At 44.9% G+C, this 19,422-nt stretch overlaps 1 protein-coding gene across 1 annotated transcript in view; it reads left to right on the top strand.

The window, feature by feature from the left end:
• Positions 1–19,422, top strand: part of SAE1 (SUMO1 activating enzyme subunit 1) — a 91,331-nt gene that overhangs the window by 58,070 nt on the left and 13,839 nt on the right. The gene's annotated exons all lie outside the window — the stretch shown is intronic.

Raw genomic sequence — 19,422 nt, 5'->3', positions numbered from 1 at the left:
GAAGTTAATGTTGAGGTAATTCTTTTTCTGGAGCGATCCTGTTATTGCCTCCGCTACCGAAGGTGAATGGAGGTTATGTTTTTACCCCTGTCTTTGTCTGTGAACAGGATATCTCAGAGTTGTGGATGGGTTCGGATGAAATGTGGCGGAGAGGTTGAGTGTGCGACAAGGCAGAAATTATTTGATTTTGGTGAAGATTCAAACCTCTTTGATTCAGGATCAGAGAATTTTTAAAGTGATTCTTAACCATTGAGTCATAAGGCTAGAACCGATATATTGCGCAATATCTCAAAAAGTTATGGACGGATTCGGATGAAACTTGGTGGCCCGGTTGGTTGTGTGACGAGTGCAAAATAATTCCATTTTGGTGAATATCCGGGTCCGGATATGCGAATTTCTTTCAAAGTGCAAGTGATTCTTCACCATTGAGTGAGTGATAGGGCAAAAAACGCTAAATAACATGATATTTCAAAAAGTTTGTGGACGACTTGTGACAAAACTTGGTGGATGAATTGGATAAGTGATGAGAACAAGCCGATTCGATTTTGATTGAGGTCTAGATCCAGATCCGACCTATCAGTGGGATACAAAGCATAAACTGTTCAGCCTGATGGAGGTATGCTCTCTACCGAGTGCTGTTCGAGATGGAGTTGTAGTTGTTGTTCTGGAGGTAATATTTTTCCGAAGTGGTTGTGTTGTTGTTGATAAGGTAATGTTGAGGTAATATTTATCCGAATGGATCGTGTTGTTGTTGTTGTTGTTGTAAACGTAATACAAGAAAAAGAAGAACCACCTTTCGAGGCCATTTTTCCCTGCAGAGCAGGGGTTGGCCTGTTGTTATAAAGGTAATGTTGAAGTAATATTTATTTTGCCAGAGCTATTCTGGTATTAGAGGAGCTATCCTGCTATTAGAGGAGCTATCCTGGTATTAGAGGAGCTATCCTGGTATTAGAGGAGCTATCCTGGTATTAGAGGAGCTATCCTGGTATTAGAGGAGCTATCCTGGTATTAGAGGAGCTATCCTGCTATTAGAGGAGCTATCCTGGTATTAGAGGAGCTATCCTGGTATTAGAGGAGCTATCCTGGTATTAGAGGAGCTATCCTGCTATTAGAGGAGCTATCCTGGTATTAGAGGAGCTATCCTGGTATTAGAGGAGCTATCCTGCTATTAGAGGAGCTATCCTGCTATTAGAGGAGCTATCCTGCTATTAGAGGAGCTATCCTGGTATTAGAGGAGCTATCCTGGTACGACCCCTTGTGCAATAATTGTCTGAATGAGCTTCATTGAAATGCCTCTTTTAATTGTGCGGTGTGGGAAAGGGGTAAAGGTGAGTTGGGGTATGGATGGTGCGGGGGGGGGGGGGGGCAGGGGGGGTTGGGAGGTTGGGTAAAGGATGGTAGTAAAGTTGGGTAAGGGGGGTATTAATTAAAATGTATTTATTTATTTATGCCATGCTCCCTCTGCTGGGCCAATTAATGCCGCAGGCCCTTTCCTCATTGACCAGCACCTTTTAGTGTTTGTGTTTCTGCAAGCTTTGGACTTGTAATTTCAACTCCACATCGCCATCGTTGTGTAAATAATCGTCCATAAATATGTTTGCTATTTTATCTTGTGGGAATTTCAGGACATTGTGACCACCACCTTTGCATGAGCATGGTGTGACTTTTTGATAAGGCCTTCTTGAGTTGAGTGCACCCTCCTTGTCCATGCAGAAGGAAATAGATATTTTGGGGCCTTATTTTTGGTTCCTTGCCTTTAGATGTACAAGTACATTCAATGTTAGGAAGTTCGAAATTTTACACGTTTTTCAACTGCAAGTGAAAATATGAAGATTATCCCCTTTTGACGCTTTCGATCCTTTGCTTTTGATTACTTTTTTCCTGCCTTTTTGACATTCTTTGGCTATTTATTTGCTTGCTACGATATTCACTTATGGTTTGTACTTGTACGTTGCACAAGAAAGCACGACTTGTGAAGCTACGAATCTTCTTCTTCTTTTTCATCGTCTTCTTCTTCTTCTTTGTTGTGGGGTAGCATCACTGGCTGATGGTGTGGCTGGGATGCTGATGCAATTTCCTCTGCAGGTTAGGGTAGGAATTTATAATTTTGCCAAGGTGCTGGCGCAGTTCATCTTCTCTGCGCTAAGGACACCATGGGATCTATACTGTCCACCAACTAATACCGGCAGACGGGACACCTAGTTTAAGGTCCACCTGAGGGATTTCGTTGAATCGCATTGATGAATCGGCCTGTCTGTGAAACACCGTGATGACAGTTTGAAGCTGGGTTGGGATTGAAACCCAAGCTGAACAGTAAGCATGAAATGGGATTATTTAATTTTGACTGCTCAACACAGAAGGAAGTATAGAATGAAGACAGGACCCAGACACAAGGGAATGTCTCGTATAACAATGAAAACAAAATGGCTACTGGTGTGTTCTTTAAGGAAAGGAACCTTCTATTTCTCCATAGTCTCAGTCCTTCCAGCACTGCTGTTTGGCTGTAAGACCTGTGTGACACTGGTACACGATCTCAGGGAAGTGGAACACGTCCATCGAAGATGCCTTCGCCAAATCACCTCAGTATTAAGTGGTGGCACATGAAATCCAACAACAAAATGCTCAACCTCGCAAAGTCCGAGTCTAATGAGATGACAATATGTTGCAGCCAACTTCGCTGGTTAGGACATAACTGCCGCATGCACGACCTTGAGCTGCCCAAGCAAATCTTGTTCAGTGAGCACAACATTGGCAGCTGTAAGAGGGGCCATCTAAGCAACTTTGGAAGGACTGTAGTAAGCAAGATTGAAAGCTCGTTCGGTTGGAAGATGGCTGGTATAACATGACCGTACCGTACCGCAACGCGTGGCGCCACTGCCTGTTGAATGGGTTCTCTCGGGTATGCAGATTACCGTTTATTTAAGAATGAACCATCTACATTAAAGTAGATATGCGTACATTCTCTCTTTCTCTCTCTCTCTCTCTCTCTCTCTCTCTCTCTCTCTCTCTCTCTCTCTCTCTCTTTCGCTCTCTCTCTCTTTCTCTTTCGCTCTCTCTTTCTCTCTCTTTCGCTCTCTCTCTCTCTCTCTCTCTCTCTCTCTCTCTCTTTCGCTCTCTTTCGCTCTCTCTCTCTCTCTCTCTCTCTCTCTCTCTCTCTCTCTCTCTCTTTCGCTCTCTCTTTCTCTCTCTTTCGCTCTCTCTCTCTCTCTCTCACACTCTCACACTCTCACACTCTCACACTCTCACACTCTCACACACTCTCTCTCTCACACTCTCTCTCACACTCTCTCTCTCTCACACACTCTCTCACACACTCGCTCACACTCACACCCTTACGCACAATTACACTCACACGCACCAATTACAATAGCCTCTGCCGTTCCTTATGGGCTAACCTAACTAGCAATAGCAATTCTCCAAATGACATGTTAACCCATTATATACAATGTGATGATCATGGTTTGATGTTTTGCTTAAATAATGTGTTTGATGGAGCGACTAATGCTGCTCACATAATGCACACACAGCTTGAGCCATATTGAAGTAGAAAAAAATCAAGGTGGCCTATCTCAGTATTGCTGTATGATGTTCTATCACATTGCCAAGTTGGTCCTCATTTTGGAGTTCCAATCACAGCTGGTGTATTCTACAGATGCAGGTCAGGAAGGATGGTCCACAATCGATCTTTATAAATTTTATAGCTCGTTTGTGTATCTCCCTTGCTTTCTCAGTAGCAGCTGATGATCAAGCTCCATTGCATATGCAAATGCTTTGACTGCTTTCTTTTTTTTTCTGCAGAGGTTTAGGCTCATGGAGGAGCTAAACGACAATGGGGTGGATGGTTAACAGGCCGGGAGATTTGGGGGCAGGGGGAACCCCCGGTGCAGACAAAGATGCACAGATTCATTGCACCATGTGAAGGGGATTGGCAGAGAGGAAAAGGGTTGAGGAGGTTAAATGGTCTTATAAAGCTGAGGAGTGGATATTGGAGAAACAATTAGCCGTCAATGGGCAACAGTCTTGGATAACATGACAAAGATCCCCAGTGAACACACACATATGAGGCAAAGTTGGTTGACGCCATCGAGTTTGCATTTGAATTCATGATCGGGTTTCACTTTTGCTAATAAGTTTGAAATAGATGCAAGCAGGGGCGGATCCAGGGGGGGGGGTGCAGGGGGTGCGCACCCCCCCCCCCCCCCCTTCGATCCAGGATGAGGGTGCAGGCGGTCTGAATCTGCTGAACAGGGAAGAACACAAGGAACTGCAGAAACTTCCAAGAATGCAAGAAATGCAGTTTCTGACGATCAATCTTTTAAAATTCCCTGGGGGAGGACCTCCAGACCCCACATTTACCCCCCCCCCCCAAGCGCTATAGTTTCATGCACTCCCCCCCCCGTCTTGAAGCTCCTGGATCCGCCCCTGTGCAAGTATTTATAATTTAATTGCAACACCCTCATATAAGATCTGGCTAAAGTGGACGATGAAATTTTGACACAACCTTAAATATTCCAACGACACCTACAACAAAAGCAACCTCTGTTATAAATTCCCTAGGAGAGTGAGCACAGTCGAGATTAATTATTGATCCTTCAAATGTATCGGTTAACAATCGTGTTGACAATTAAAGCACATATGGAAAATAGGCCTTCCTGATTGGTGTTCCCCTTTTCCATCAAAGACGGACAGTTGCACTGGATTGCATCAGCTGTTAGCTGGGCAAGGAAAGAGCCAAGACACAGGAAGCTCTGATATACTAAAAATGCACCAGAAAAAGGAAACCCCAGGACGATTTTTTATGGACGTGGATAGAATTTTCTAGCCCATTGTGAGTTGGTTTGTCCAAATCGTTGTGTGCGTCTCCACTGGAAGAGAAGAGGAGGGGTTTATTCAAATCACATATGCGCCATCTTTTCATGGGTGTATGTCTTTTTGTAATTTTTTTTGTGTGAATATTTTCTGTGTTCTTGGGGGTGAAAGTGATGTGTGGATGAAATATCTGCACAAAGGCAACTAGAGGGAGGTTCTGGCTCATGCCATTGTTTCTTTTTGAAGAAGTCAAGGTTGCTTTGTGATTTGATTTGGACTATCTTACTATAATTCACCAAATATCCGTCCGTCCGTCTGTCTGTCTGTCCATTCAAAGGTACCGCAAAAACGGCTGAACCGATCGAAACGATATTTTTGATGGGTAATCCTAGGATCCCCTGGAGTAAAATAGGCTATATTGTTTTTCCAATTTTCCAAACACGATGGAATAATATTTACCGATATGAAAAGTGATGTGGCTTTTGTTGAAATTCTACGTACCAGGAGAGAGTAGATCGACTCCTGACGAACTCTTCCTATATAAACGTGCGGCTCCGAAGTAACACGGCAGTGTGTGCAAAGCGACTGAGAAAGAGGTGTTGCGGCCGCTTCCGTGTTACAGATTCGGCACGCACTCTTCACACATAAACGTGCGACTGAGAAAGACGTGTAGCGGCCGCTTCCATTTTGCAGAATTCAATCTTTTTTCAAAATGGGCGCCATGTACTGTTTAGATTTTGATGATTTGCGTGTGATATGATTCAACAGATGTTTATATGAATCGTTTAAAATAAAAAAGCCTTCAATTTCTGATATTTTCCCTTTTCACTTGGGCTTCCCAATTGAAGCCCAGCCCGTAGGGCGGGTACCGTTGCTAGTAACAATAATTTTAGAAGTGAACAAACTCTCTGCGTGCATGATCCCCGTATGTGTAGATAACAAATTTTCTTCTATTCTGTTCATCTCTTCTTTTGACTTGCAGTTTTGTTTGGTGTTCTCATGCAGTTTTATGATTTGTTGTTTTGCGTATTAATGTTTGATGTACTGTGAATGGCCTCTTACTTCAGGATCAAAAACTGCTTGGCAAATATGGGACTTTCAAAATGGCGTAATCCTCCCCAGAATGCTCAACGTGCATGCGCAGAAACCCCTAGCAACGAGGTTCATTGGGACGGCCTAACGTATACCGTGGGTGCCAGATAATAAGGATGGTTATCTAAAATGGCTCACAAACCTTCTAAAATAAGCCGAAAATAATTGGAAACGTACCTGCGAAAAAAGGGTGCATCTCGACGCAATGAAAGATTTGGAGAAGTTTCTGATCAACTCCTCCGAAGAGTATGATATATTGCAGCCCTAGCTGTAAAAATACCCGACGATGTAAACCAGTGCAAAGTCTGTGGACGGCGCATTCTATGCGTCCTCTCTGATCATCCCTACCAGTTAGTGGACTTTGAAACTTGTGGGATTACCTCTTGTGAATATGGCAGGCTTGGTGATTTATTTATTGGACGGCTTCAATCGGAAAGCCGATCCGCCATTCCCAACATTCAGGCACACTTCCCAGAGGGAGACACCGTATCTAGTTTAGTTGCTTCCTATCACTGACGGGAAGGTCATGTATGGGGCTTGTCACTGGACAGGGTAAATTTAAAATGGTGATATTTACTATGAATCATGTTTGGGAGGAGGAGGAGGAGAGGGGGAGTGTGGTGGCATTTGGAGCTGTATGGGCTGTATGTATGGATGGACCATTATAATTACCGTACATATGTACAAGTATATTTCTTTTTTACCTGCGACATGTAGGTCTACAAGAGCTTCGTGTTGCTGCTGCTGCTGCTGCTGCTGCTGCTGTTGTTGTTGGAGTTCTTGATTTGGGTCACAACAAGAACTCCAACAACAGCAACACATTGGGCCTGTATAGACCTCTGCTGATTATATATACACTGTCCAGCTTTGTTGCGTCAGATTTCCATTTGCTTGGTTTGGGTTGAGTGTTAAATTATTAGTGAGGTTTAATCCAATATGCACTCAAAAATAGCGTTACATACTTTTTGAATGTCGCCATATGTGCATTAAATGCAAGTTTCCCAGTCAGCCCATTACCGGATTCTTAAAGCCAATTCAGTCGTGCTTGTTGGCAATGTCCCGTACCTCAAATGACCAAGTGCAGGTTTTTATGAGCAAAATATTTATTATCACAGAGAGAGTGGGAGGGCAGAAACTTGGAAACTGAATACATCGCTAACATTCTTGATGCCCGAGCCTAGATCTACTGTAATCTATGCACACCAGAGAGGATAATAACATAATCCTTCCTGCCGCTCCTGCTTGTGAGGGTTGCTAGACGGTCCATTTTGGAGAGTGAGGGATTTGTCTGGATTGAAAGGTGTATTCCAAGTGTTTAAATAGCTTGTCATTTTTTCACGGTCTGAAGAGAGGGAAGAGGCTGCAGCCTGCCTGTCTGAAGGATGAGGGATGTCATGGGAGAGGGTGGAGTTATCAGCAAATAGATAAAAAGGATTTCCCAGAGAGTCAGAGAGGTCATTGATGACGATTCGGAATAGGATTTGGTCCAGATCACTGCCTTGAAGGACTCGAGCCTTTTTTTCTTTTTTTTTGTATACAAGGTCGAGGCTCTTGTAAGAGCTAACCTTGATCACAAAAAGACAAACTGACACATAAGACTGACACAAAGGGAGCGGGAGACAAGATGGGGAGAGAGAGGGCAGCACACAACTACAACATTTGAGAGCAGGGACATCGGGAGATCTGTGGGAGGGAGAGGGCTTGGGGGAAGGAGGCATGGGAAGGTGGAGGGGGGTGGGAGAGGTAAAAAAACACATAGACACTGCTAGGACTTGAGCACAGACAGAGGTGGGATAGCTAGGCCGGAGAGGAGTCGGTAGAAGACAGAAAGACCACCAACCTGTCTGTGGTGAGTGAGTGAAAGGCTCTTGGAGTTAGCTTCATCGCGGGAGATTCCAATGATTCTGAAAGCTTTGGTTTCAACAGCGTGAAGACGAGCTAGGTGTGAGGCAGAAGCACCGACCCAGAGGGGAGAGCAGTATTCCATTGAGCTGCGGATGAAAGCCTTGTATGTGGCGAGGAGCTCAGGTGTGCCAAGGAAGGACTTCGCACGATGGAGGATGCCCAGTCGGCGACTGGCTTTGGAGGCCAGCTTGGAAATGTGGTTTTCCCAGGAAAGATCATGGTAGATAGTGAGACCCAAAAGCTTGAGTGACAGAATTTATTGGAGAGGATTGTTGAGAAAAGTAGATGGGAGGGTTGTCCAGTCGGTCTTTTCAGAGAGACATAGTGAGAGTGTGAGATTTGTCAGGATTGAAAGACATGTTCCACTTGTTTGACCAGTCTGTGATTTTGTCCAGGTCTGCAGGGAGTGAGGAGGCTGCAGACTGCCGATATGAGGGATGAGGAATGGAGCGGCAGAGAGTGGAGTCATTGCATTGTCAATGTCAATATTATAATATCAAAATCAATATATCAAATAATATCAAAATAAAATAATATGTAAATAATATCAAATCATTTACAATCGGCAGAGAGTCAGCCTTGACAGGGAGAGGAGATGAAAGGATTTCGTTGAGAGCCACACATTGACTACGAGAGTAGAGGAAGTGAGTCAGCCATGTGTGGAGTTTTTTTGGATTCATATGCACAGAGTTTGGAGAGCACGGTGAGCTCTATGCGAAATTTGGCTATTCTAGCTGTTCTCGTTGTCTAGTTACTCTGCCAACAAACACACAGACGGGATCATCGCAATACTCGCACGGCCGGCCTACTGCCACGGCTTGAGTAGTGACATAAAACCAGGTCAAAATATTTCTTCCAGTGTGCCATGAAGATAATGGCCCCATGTGAGACGGCCTCGGGGTACCTCTGTAGACATGTCGTGCACCTGAATATGTGATAGCCTTGGAAGAAGAAATGAGAGGATTTGAATGGCTGCTACACTGTTGTAGACAATCCCCCCTTTAATATCCAGAAGGTGAGTGAGACGTCCCAAATTGGACTTGCCAAATGGAAACCAGCACAAATCCAAAGTGCATTGATGGAGGAAGCTACCCAATCCCTGAACCTCCAGAATCACTGTTAAGAGAGACGAACAAGCCGTATGTGAAATGTGTACACCTGTATGACTTGATAACCAGATTGCACCCAAACATAATACAGTATATAAGAGAGCAGGAAGTGGTCAGATGACCTTCTTAGTTCTCTCGAGCATTAGAAACCAAGAACACTTCCTCAGCATGTCGAGGAAGCTGTCTTGACCTTTTGGGAAGATGACGATATCTACTGACTATGTGTGCTAGACAGAAGGACTACATTACCGTATGCATTAATGAATAAAATATTAAAAACAGGAGAGGCTCCTGATGCTAAATTTGAGGAACTGTATATCTGCTTCAAGGACAGACCAAAAAAAAATCCAGTATTTTGATTTGGGATGGACCTATATTTTGCAATTGAAGGCTACACTGCTCTATTTCCTGATAGAGCCAAGGGAACAACAAATTTTTCGCATCAAGGACATTCTACCCTGGATAACTCCTGTTAAATATTTTCTTTTTGATTATCACCTTTCTCTCTTGATTTGGTGAGAAGTTATGGGACTTTGAACAATGGCTAGTTGGCCAGGTCAGGTCAAGTTTCAGTAACATTTTTTTACCTGGAGGACGGAAATGATGGCTCAAAATCTATTTGCTGGACCTCTCCAAGTGTCCCAGTGTAATTGAAATTGTAATTGAGAAGGTCAATCTTGGGTGATTGATTCAGTGGGCGGAGGTAATGTTTTCACCCCTGTCCGTCTGTCGGGCTGTCTGTGAACAGGATATCTCAAAAGTGAATGGAATCGGGCGAAATTTGGTGGACATGTTGGGTGTGTGACAAGGAAGAATTGATTCGATTTTGGTGAAGGTGCGGCTCTGGATACGATAACTTTTAAGTGATTCTTCAACATTAAGAGATGGGGCCTAAAACGATATAGAGCATGGCATGCCAAAAAGTTGTGGATGAGTTATGACAAAACGAGATGGATGAGTTGCCACAAAACGAGATGAACAAGAACAACCCGATTCGATTTTGGTCCAGGTCCGGATGCAGATCCGACCTATCAGTGGGGTTCCAAATGTAAACTGTTCAGCCTGGCAGAGGTATGTGCTCTACCGTGTGCTATTGTAGTTTGGCATGGAATAACCCCATTGTGATGTTTAGCATTCCCCAGTGCATGGTTAAGGTCCTGGGATGGCTGGATTAACATCCCTTCTTGAAGGATGGTGTACTCTGCTGAAAACTTATTCTTCACTTTGTATACTTTCTGTTCATTCATTTGCTTCATTCTTTCACTTTTTACAATACTGTCCACACGTTCAGCTCTACCTCTACCTTAGTCCTGTTATCTTGGGTACCGCATAACAATCTTCCTGAAAAAAGCCAATTTGGCATTCTTCATAGTTGCATCCTTAACCACGATAACTCCTTTGTTCTTCCTGCTTCCTCCTTCATTCTCTTGCCCTAAATGGGAGTGGTCTTGAGGAGCCATCAACACATTGCGTGCACAGAATGGCAGAATATTTGATCTCCTCCCACACTCTCGTCCTCTCCCCTCCCCCCAATTTTCATCCCCCTCATTACTTTGATTGCCTCTCATTCGTCTATGGTTTCTCTTTAAAAAATTTATCCTCGTGAAAGAGCTAAATGACACAGTGTGGCAGACCTTTCTCAGGACAGATGGGGACAGTTGGACAAAGCACACAGACACCCCATGTTAGCTGACGCTCAGTGGCCGGCAAGTCGGGAGATAGGGGTGAGTTGTCGTCGGGAAACTCAGAGTCGATATGGGAGACGTCATGAGGTGGTGTCTCACTTTCTTTTTTCATGGATCATCGTCTTCAACTCACCAACTTTCCTTCATCTTCTTTTCCTGTATTTTTCCCCCATTCCCCTTTGTTCAGGTTCAAACATTTAGATGACTTATAAAGGATTAATTTTTCTTCATGTTGAAGGTGTGCCACTATATCTAGTAGGTTCTAATCAATTAGTAACTCCAACAGGTAACAATAAAATAATGGTTAACCTTCCTCAAAGGTGCACTCTGTCTAGGTTGTGTCGTCCTTGCAGTTAACCATGTTTCACTTGCCCTGAAACAACTTTCCTTCGCCTCATGGAAGGTTAATCCAACTGAAGGCAATCTCAGTTCCTTCCACAAAGTTCGAAACAAGTGTGTGTCTACCCTCAGGAGAGCCAGGAAACTATATATCTCCACTCTCAAGATTGAACTCTCAAACCTGTCTCCCTCCTCCAAATCCTGGTGGCATTTGGTCAAATCTGTCTCTGGTGTTTGTTCCCTCTCCATTTCCTCCATTACCTCAAACGGCTACACAGCTGCCACTGCCCATGAAGAAGCTGAATGCCTCAACTCTATATTTGCCTCAAAATGTTGTGTCCCAAACCCATCCCTCTCTGTACCCACCTTACCCAGTCATACCCAGCTGGTCCTGGACTCTGTGTCCTTCTCTCCTGACAAGTGGAGAAGTTTCTGCCAATCCTCGACTCTGATTCTGCAACTGGACCAGATGGCATCAGCCCACGGGTCCTAAAATCCTGCTCTGCCACTTTATCTCACCCTCTCTCTGTTCTCTTCACCCTCTCTTTTGCTCAAGATCATCTGCCATCTGCTAGGAAATCAGCAAACAATTACCGCTTTACACAAAAAAGATGCAAAAACAGATCCTTGCAACTACAGACGAATCGGCCTTCTCCCAATCCATCAGCAAGGTCATGGAATCCATCATCGCTTCTGATATGAAATCCTTCCTCTTCTCAAATGGCTTGATCTTGGATCATCAATTTAGATTTAGACGAGGTCATTCTACTCTGTACATGCTGCTTCTGCTGTCTCAACAATGGATGGAGGTCATCAATGACAGGAAATCAGAGCTGTCTCCCTTGACAAATATCGTGCCTTCAATACGGTCTGGCACCCCGCTCTTTCATTTCTCTCTTTTCCCGCTTCTGGAACAAACTCCCACACTCTCTTCAATCCCACTCCTCCCTCCAGGTCTTCAAAGTGGCTGTCCACCACCATCTCTTATTTTCCCCCATCCAAAACCTTGATCTTTTCTACCCCCATTAATACACCCCAAATCCACCTTCAAAATCGGTTTTCTTTCCTGATAGTCCTTGTAGTGTCCATCTTGCTTATCTCATGTGGCTTGCCCCAGCCCTTTCACTTCCACAGTTCTCCTGATGTCCCTGTTCTCTACTGTTGTTGTGCTTCCCTCCTCCCCCCCCCCCCCCCCCCTCTTGTCTGTTGCTCCCTTTAGTATATGTTTTATGTGTTAGCTCTTCCACGAGCCTCGAAAAACAGTTTGTCTGGGTCCAAGACAGATTACATCTCCAAACTACTTTTTATGGCAGGCCACCATCTTGAAATATACCGTAGAGCTAACTATTTCCTTGACTGCTCCAAGGGACAGTGCAAGAGTATTGGGTGCCCTCAGCGAGCCTTCGGTTTTCCGCCCCCAAACTCCACCCCTCCCCCCAAACATGATTAACTTTCGTGTGTTAGTATGTGCATAATGAATATTGTGCGTTCATATGAATAAAACTTCGGCATTCATAGAGTAGAAGAACCACGGGTTAATATAACTTTGAGGGACCCAGACTAGGTGGGAGAATATATAGATCAGGTGGGCAGAGAGATGAGGTTAGGACAGATTATGGTGAAGCCGGCTGTCTTGACTACTTGCCAGCCCCTATCTGTATCACTTACCTGCTAGGCATATCATCAACCTGTCGGCCATATCATCGGCCTGACGACCTTGTCGTCCTGTAGCCACATCATCTGGCTGCTATACCTATCATGACCACTGGCCTGTGTGCCATCTGATTTGTGTCATGATTGTCAAAGCCAGCCATGCCCGTCCTGCCCACAGGAGTCTCCGTCGTGGGCCTGGATGCTTCCAACATTAGCATGAATAAAATAAAAATGCTTCCAACATGAGCTATTATTTAAACGGAATTCCCATCTCTTACATATCTCGTGTGCTCTATAGATGTCAGTGATGTATATCCGTAGATCTAGACTTCTCATTTACACTGCTGAAGTCTACTTGTTTACTTGTGTAATTTATTGAATAATTCCTTCAGTTTTTTTGCCACCCCCAAAATTTTTCCGCTCTAGGAGACCGCCTTGTTTGCCTCAAGGTTGCACCGGCCCTGACTGCTCCTAGCTCTTGATAATGTGCACGGTGTTTTTCCACTATCATAGGAAGGCTTCCATACCTCTGGGCTGGTGCTGTTTTCCAAGAGGCTGATTCATAATGCCCTCTTTCTCACCACAAACATATTGTTGACCTCTCATTCCTCCCTCGTTGACCTCTCATTCCCACCATCCTTTTTCCCTCCCAAGCCCCTGCACGAGTAACCACTTACTAAACCAGTGACATTCCTTCTTCTCCTCCCAAAACCCAAGCATTGTTCACCTCCACCTCTCTATCTCCATGCTCAAGAATTGGCTTCCACCTTCCAGAGTAGTCTTTCCGAACAGTCAGTCAAATAGGTTGAAAGGCCGAGAAGAGAACAAGAATGGGTTCATGTGGATTGTAAGATGTCATATTTAGATAGATTACCATTTGATACAATTGTGGAAAAGCATGTCTTGCAACAAGTTCAAATCCATTGGGATATTTTGTCTTATTCCTTCCAGTAATGTATGTCAATGTTCTTGAATAATTATCAGATTCTTCACTCCTCAACGGGCCTCGACTTTGTGTAATTTCTTGAATAATTCTTTGTTTTTTGCCGTACCCCCGCCACCCCAAAATTTTGCCAAAGAAAAAAAGGGATCATTTATAAAAATTGATGCACGCTATTGCACGGTAGTATATGAATGTTTATGGATTTGATGTCAGTTGATAGATTGTTAAGTAGACAGACTCTTGTATGTAATGGGCACACAGAAATGGCTGTTTAACAACCTTGGGCTCATAGTTTAACAAAATACATCTACATTCCAGTGTAACCATATAACTATTTTGTGTGTCAGTTTGTCAAGTTTCTATCTGTCCATGTCTCTCTCTGTCTCATCTACACATCTACGTGTATTTATGTATCTTGTATCTCATATACTGTATGCAATATTTATATATATATATATATATATATATATATATATATATATATATATATATATATATATATATATATATATATATCTACATATATATATATATATATATATATATATATATATATATATATATATATATATATATATATATATATACATATATATATCTACATATATATATATATATATATATATATATATTGTTGCAGATCTTCGAAGCCCGTTCCCGTTACAAAGGGGAGATTAAGCCCCCTTTTTCTCCTTGGGTCTTCAAAACCGCGAGACCGAGTCGCCACTTCCGGGCAAACGTGGAAAGGGTTTCGGGACAATTTCACACGTACCTTGAGTACCCACGCCGCAGCGGAAGCGGGGATCGAGTCTCGCACGAACCACGCGTAATTGAGTACGCCCGAGCGGAATGCGTACCACGTGACTCGTGCTGTTACCTTTCTATAGAACCCGATTAGAGAGATCTAATTCGTACCATGTGAGACCAATGATGGAAAAGACAAAAACGGTCGAATCAGAAGGAATAACAGGATTTATTTACACTATTCACAGGAATTGGTAGAAGGACAGGGACACAGGGCAGAACTTAGTCAATCTTACTTATCCCCAGACAATGGGCCCACTTACACACACGGGGAGCTGTAGGAAGAATGTTCGCTCGCCAAACGCGCCTGCTTCGGTCGCTCCAGGAACAGCTCACCCGGCATGGCCCTCTGGCGGTCACAGCACATATCCCGGCGAAAGCAGGCAGGAGGAAATCCTCGCGGCGCGTATGTAGGCAAAGGCAGGCAGGAGGGAAATCGCGCGTCTGTGGCCCGGCGCGGGTCATCTTTTACAGCGCGATTAATACTGTGCAGAGCGCGGGGAGCAGGGCAAGTTCGTGTACAACGGGGTAACTCAGTTCATAGACGATATGACTCAATACGAAGCACGCTCTCAACTCGTCTGTACTCATCGGCATCTCCTCCACTCATCTGCTCACTCAACTCCGAACTCATCGCATAACTTGAACTGAGGTGGGGGGCTCGGGGCAGGGTTATATGGCCCCGCCCTGGCCCGACTCGAATGTTCCAAACCCCGCCTTTTGCCGTAGTGGTAAGTAACTCCCCTCGAGCCCTTATTGGCGGCTCGTGCTTACCGATGGCTCCTCCTCCGCCTTCCTTCGGCCTCGGTCGACTTGTTCAGGCCTGCCGCGTGGTATTTCAGCGCCAATACCAAGCCAAAGCACCATAAGGACACCTAATTTTCACTGGCCTACTCAATGCAAAACTAACACAGGAAAGGACTACGCTTACATTTACTAAGAAATAACTGAACTTAAGTGAGGCTACATGTTGTAGTGTAACTAACTAAGAGGGGAAATTAACCTTTATTCCAAAACCGCAACAATATATTGTTACGGATCTCAACGTCGGCCTTTTCCCCTTACCAAGGTGGGTTGATCCCCTTTTCTATCACTGACCGACGTGAGTCCTCGAAGCTACAACGTCCTTCCCGGACCGACGGTAGGTAGGGTTTGTTAGGCCTAGGGGTTCGCTATGTACCTAATTACTACCGCCAGCCGGGAACAAGGGATTAACTTATGCTTGAACGACGGTTTTAGATGGACTAGTTGCCGAGCGGTTTTAGCAACCCGGAGTTCGAGCCGTTAACAAAGACTAACCCGATTCATAAGCGTTGGCCGAAATCGCACCACAGGAACTCAATGGAGAAATCACTAAAGCGATCGGATGAGAAAGAAGGAACCAAAGGTAAAGAAAGAACAGGGATTTATTAATTATTTACACAAAACCCAAAGAAGAAGAAAAGATGAACGAAGTAATTTACATGGAAGAAGATACACAGGGCAATCCTTAGCTTAAACAGGCTTACTTTTACCCCAGACAACACAAAGGACAGATGACGGGCAGACTCACATGAATGAGGAATTGCAGGTTGGATTGGCTGGAGGGAGAGAAGGGTCCATGCAGACCGGCAGGGCTGGAAGGTGCGGCGGGAAAACGCGGCAAGCAGGTCCGCTCCGGGCTGGAAGCGAGCAGGGTGGCAGCTCGACGTATTTGGCTTCACACCGGCAGCTTTCTCAGGCGTCCTCCGCCTCCTGCGCTCTTTCTCATGCGTCTCCGAAGCTCTCTCAGCAGAACCGCCACTTGCGCAAGCACCTCCCTCAAAACTCCAGCTCACCTCTCCACAGGACTCCTCAGAACTCTCTCCGGTTCAGCTGGATGACGCATCTCCGCAAAAAGGCTTGCGTGCACGCTTATATTGCGCATGGTGCGATGAAGCTGCCAATTCCGATGCCACGCCTACTGGTTTTGCTCACCTCGGCACTGGTTGGTTGGCAAGGGCCCTTTGGCTCCTCCCCTGATGACGAGGGCTCTCTGGCTCCACCTTCGATGACGAGGGCTGACAGAGCCGTACCTTGGTTCTCGATCTTTAGCCAACCTCGTGTTCAATGGCGGCCCCCATGCGGAAAAGAAGAGCATCTGCTCCCATTTGCATGGCGACCGCTGTCGCAAAAATGTGGGGGTTGAAGGGGGCCTGTCTTATTTGTTTTGATGCAACGCAAGATCAACTAGTGGAGACACAGCCTTAAACTGAAACACATAATAATGAAATAACTATTGAGAAGGTCCTATGGTTTTCTACGTGTGTGCGATGGACTAACTAAAGGACGACCTTTGACCTTTACAACAACGAATGGAGGTATTTACATGAATCATTACATTACACAAAGGGGGTACATTTACAATAAATTACACACAGTGCACGGTTTCCCAAATCCGTTACAATATATATATATTGTTACGGACGCGGTTTAGATGTTATTTACCGAGCGGTGGTATTGCCGCGACCGAACAGTTATTCCCCGACTAGACCCCGATTCCACCCAGACGTTGACCAAATTGCGCTATGCCAAATCAATGATAGAAAGGACACGACGACTGGGAAAGATGGAACGACGCAAGGGGTACAGTTCTCAAGACCTCCGGAGGAGGGTATAATTACAGTGGTGGAGAAAAGGGGGTAGATTACAAGGTAGTGAGGTAAAGACACAGAAGAGATGGGCACTTAATTACAGTCGCATCTTATCCCAGACAGACCACAGACAACCGGAACAAGGTAGACTTACACAGGGATTGATGGCAGGAATCGACAGGTAGGTTGATAGCACAAGGTGCACCTTGGCTCGGGGACAGGATCGAGCACGGTCCAAGAGATGCAGGGAGGTGTCACAGCGCTCGGAAGGGACGTCTCTCTTTCTTCAAGCTCAGCGCGCATCTGACGTCACCTCCCTCTTCCTGCGCATGCTCAGCGGGGAGTGACACGCCCTCGGCTGGTTGGCTCCGCCCCCCTGGGGCCGGTCCGCCGCTTCCATTGGGTGCGGGGGTTACCGGGCTCCGCCCTTGACGAGGAGCTGACAGGGAGCCCCTATTTGGGAACCCCGTCGAGCACATGTTCGATGGCGGCTCGTTGGGAAGGCCTCGTGCCCTCCCAACACCCCCTACCAACCAAGCCGGAGTGAGGACGCGCACTCCCTGTGCACGCCGCTGCCGTTGCTGTTGTTGTTGTTGTTGCTGAACCGTGAGGAAGAGCTGCGGGGAGGTATTGGGAGGTCCTAAACTTCCTAACGGTGCCATACAATCACATTCTGGTGCAACGAAGGGTCAGAATTAATGGAAACGAGTCCTTAACTGACATAGACTAAGAATAACTAGCAAGATGTCCTATAGTTGTCTTACATGAGATGCGGTGAACCTGGGCACGACATTTAATGGGGGAAATAGGGGGAGGTCGGGTCTACAGAGTGTTGTTTACAGAAAATGGGACTAGGGAATGGGGGATTGGGGATAGTTGGGAAGTATTGAGGAAATAGGGGAATATTTACAAGCGGATATGGATGGATGTAAATCCCATATCCGCAACAATATATACACACACAGTGCCTTCAGAAAGTATTCACACCCCTTGACTTTTTCACATTTTGTTGTGTTGCAGCCTGAACTTCAAATGGATTAAATTGACTTTTTTTTTGTCACTGATCTATACCTAATACCCATTAATGTCACAAAGTGGAATTGTTTTTTTTTATAGAAATTTTTGCAAATTAATTAAAATGAAATACGGAAATATTTAATTTACAAACGTATTTAACCCCCTGAGTCAATACTTCTTGAAAGTGCCTTTGGCAGCGATTACAGGTTTGAGTCTTCTTGTGCATGTCTATATCACCTTTGCACTTCTGGATTTGGGGAGTTTCCCCCATTCCTCCTTGCAGATTTGCTCAAGCTCTGTCAAGGTGGATGGGGAGAGTCAGTGAACAGCAATCTTCAAGTCTTTCCAAAGATTCTCAACGGGATTCAAGTCTGGGCTTTGGCTGGGCCACTCAAGGATTTCCATCTTCTTGTTCTGAAGCCATTCCAGTGTTGCTTTGGTTGTATGCTTGGGGGTCATTGTCCTGTTGGAATGTAAATCTTTGCCACAGTCTAAGGTATTTCACACTGAAGCAGGTTCTCCTTAAGGATTTGCTTGTATTTGGCTCCATTCATTGTTTTCTCTATCCTTATAAGTCTCCTATTCCCTGTCGCTGAAAAGCATCCCCATAGCATGATGCTGCCACCACCATGTTTCATGATAGGGGTGGTTTTAGATGGGTGATTAGCTGTGCTCGGTTTCCGCCAGATGTAGCGCTTTACATTCAGGCCAAAGACTTTAATTTTTGTCTCATTGACCACAGAATGGTTTGCCTCATGCTTTCACTTGCCTTTTTGCAAATCCCCGGCATCCTGTCATGTGCCTTTTTCTCAGGAGTTGCTTCCTTCTGGCCACTCTCCCATAAAGCCTAGATTTGTGAAGTGCTGCAGAGACTGTTGTCCTTCCGGCAGGTTCTCCCACCTCAGCCAAGGAACTCTGTAGTTCTGTCAGAGTGGTAATTGGGTTATTGGTCACCTCCCTGACGAAGGTCGTTCTTTCCTTGCCCAATTGCTCAGTTTGGTCGGACGGCCAGCTCTAGAAAAAGTCTGGGCAGTTCGATATTCTTTCCGTTTCCTAATGATGGAGCTCACTGTGCTCTTGGGAACTTGCAACACTCTAGAAATTGTTTTATGCCCTTCTCCAGATCTATACCTCTTCACAATTATATCACGGAGTTCTACGGACAGTTCCTTGGATTTCATGGTAGAGTTTCTGCTCTGACTTGCACTGCCAACTGTAGGACCTTGTATACAAAGGTGTGTTTCTTTCTAAATCATGTCCAATCAATTGAATTGGCCACAGGTGTCTGCAATCACGTTGTAGAGCCATCTCAAGAATGTTCAAAGGAAATTGGATGTACCTGAGTTCAATTTGCGATGTTGTAGCAAAGGGGTAGAATACTTCTTGACTCAAGACATTTCAGCTTTTCATTTTTAATGATTTTGTGAAAAATTCAATTAAAAAAATTCCACTTT

This window comes from Myxine glutinosa, chromosome 11 (genome assembly GCF_964187855.1).
Source record: "Myxine glutinosa chromosome 11, kmMyxGlut1.1, whole genome shotgun sequence".
Lineage (NCBI taxonomy): Eukaryota > Metazoa > Chordata > Myxini > Myxiniformes > Myxinidae > Myxine > Myxine glutinosa.
This window is presented reverse-complemented; position numbering and strand designations above follow the sequence as displayed.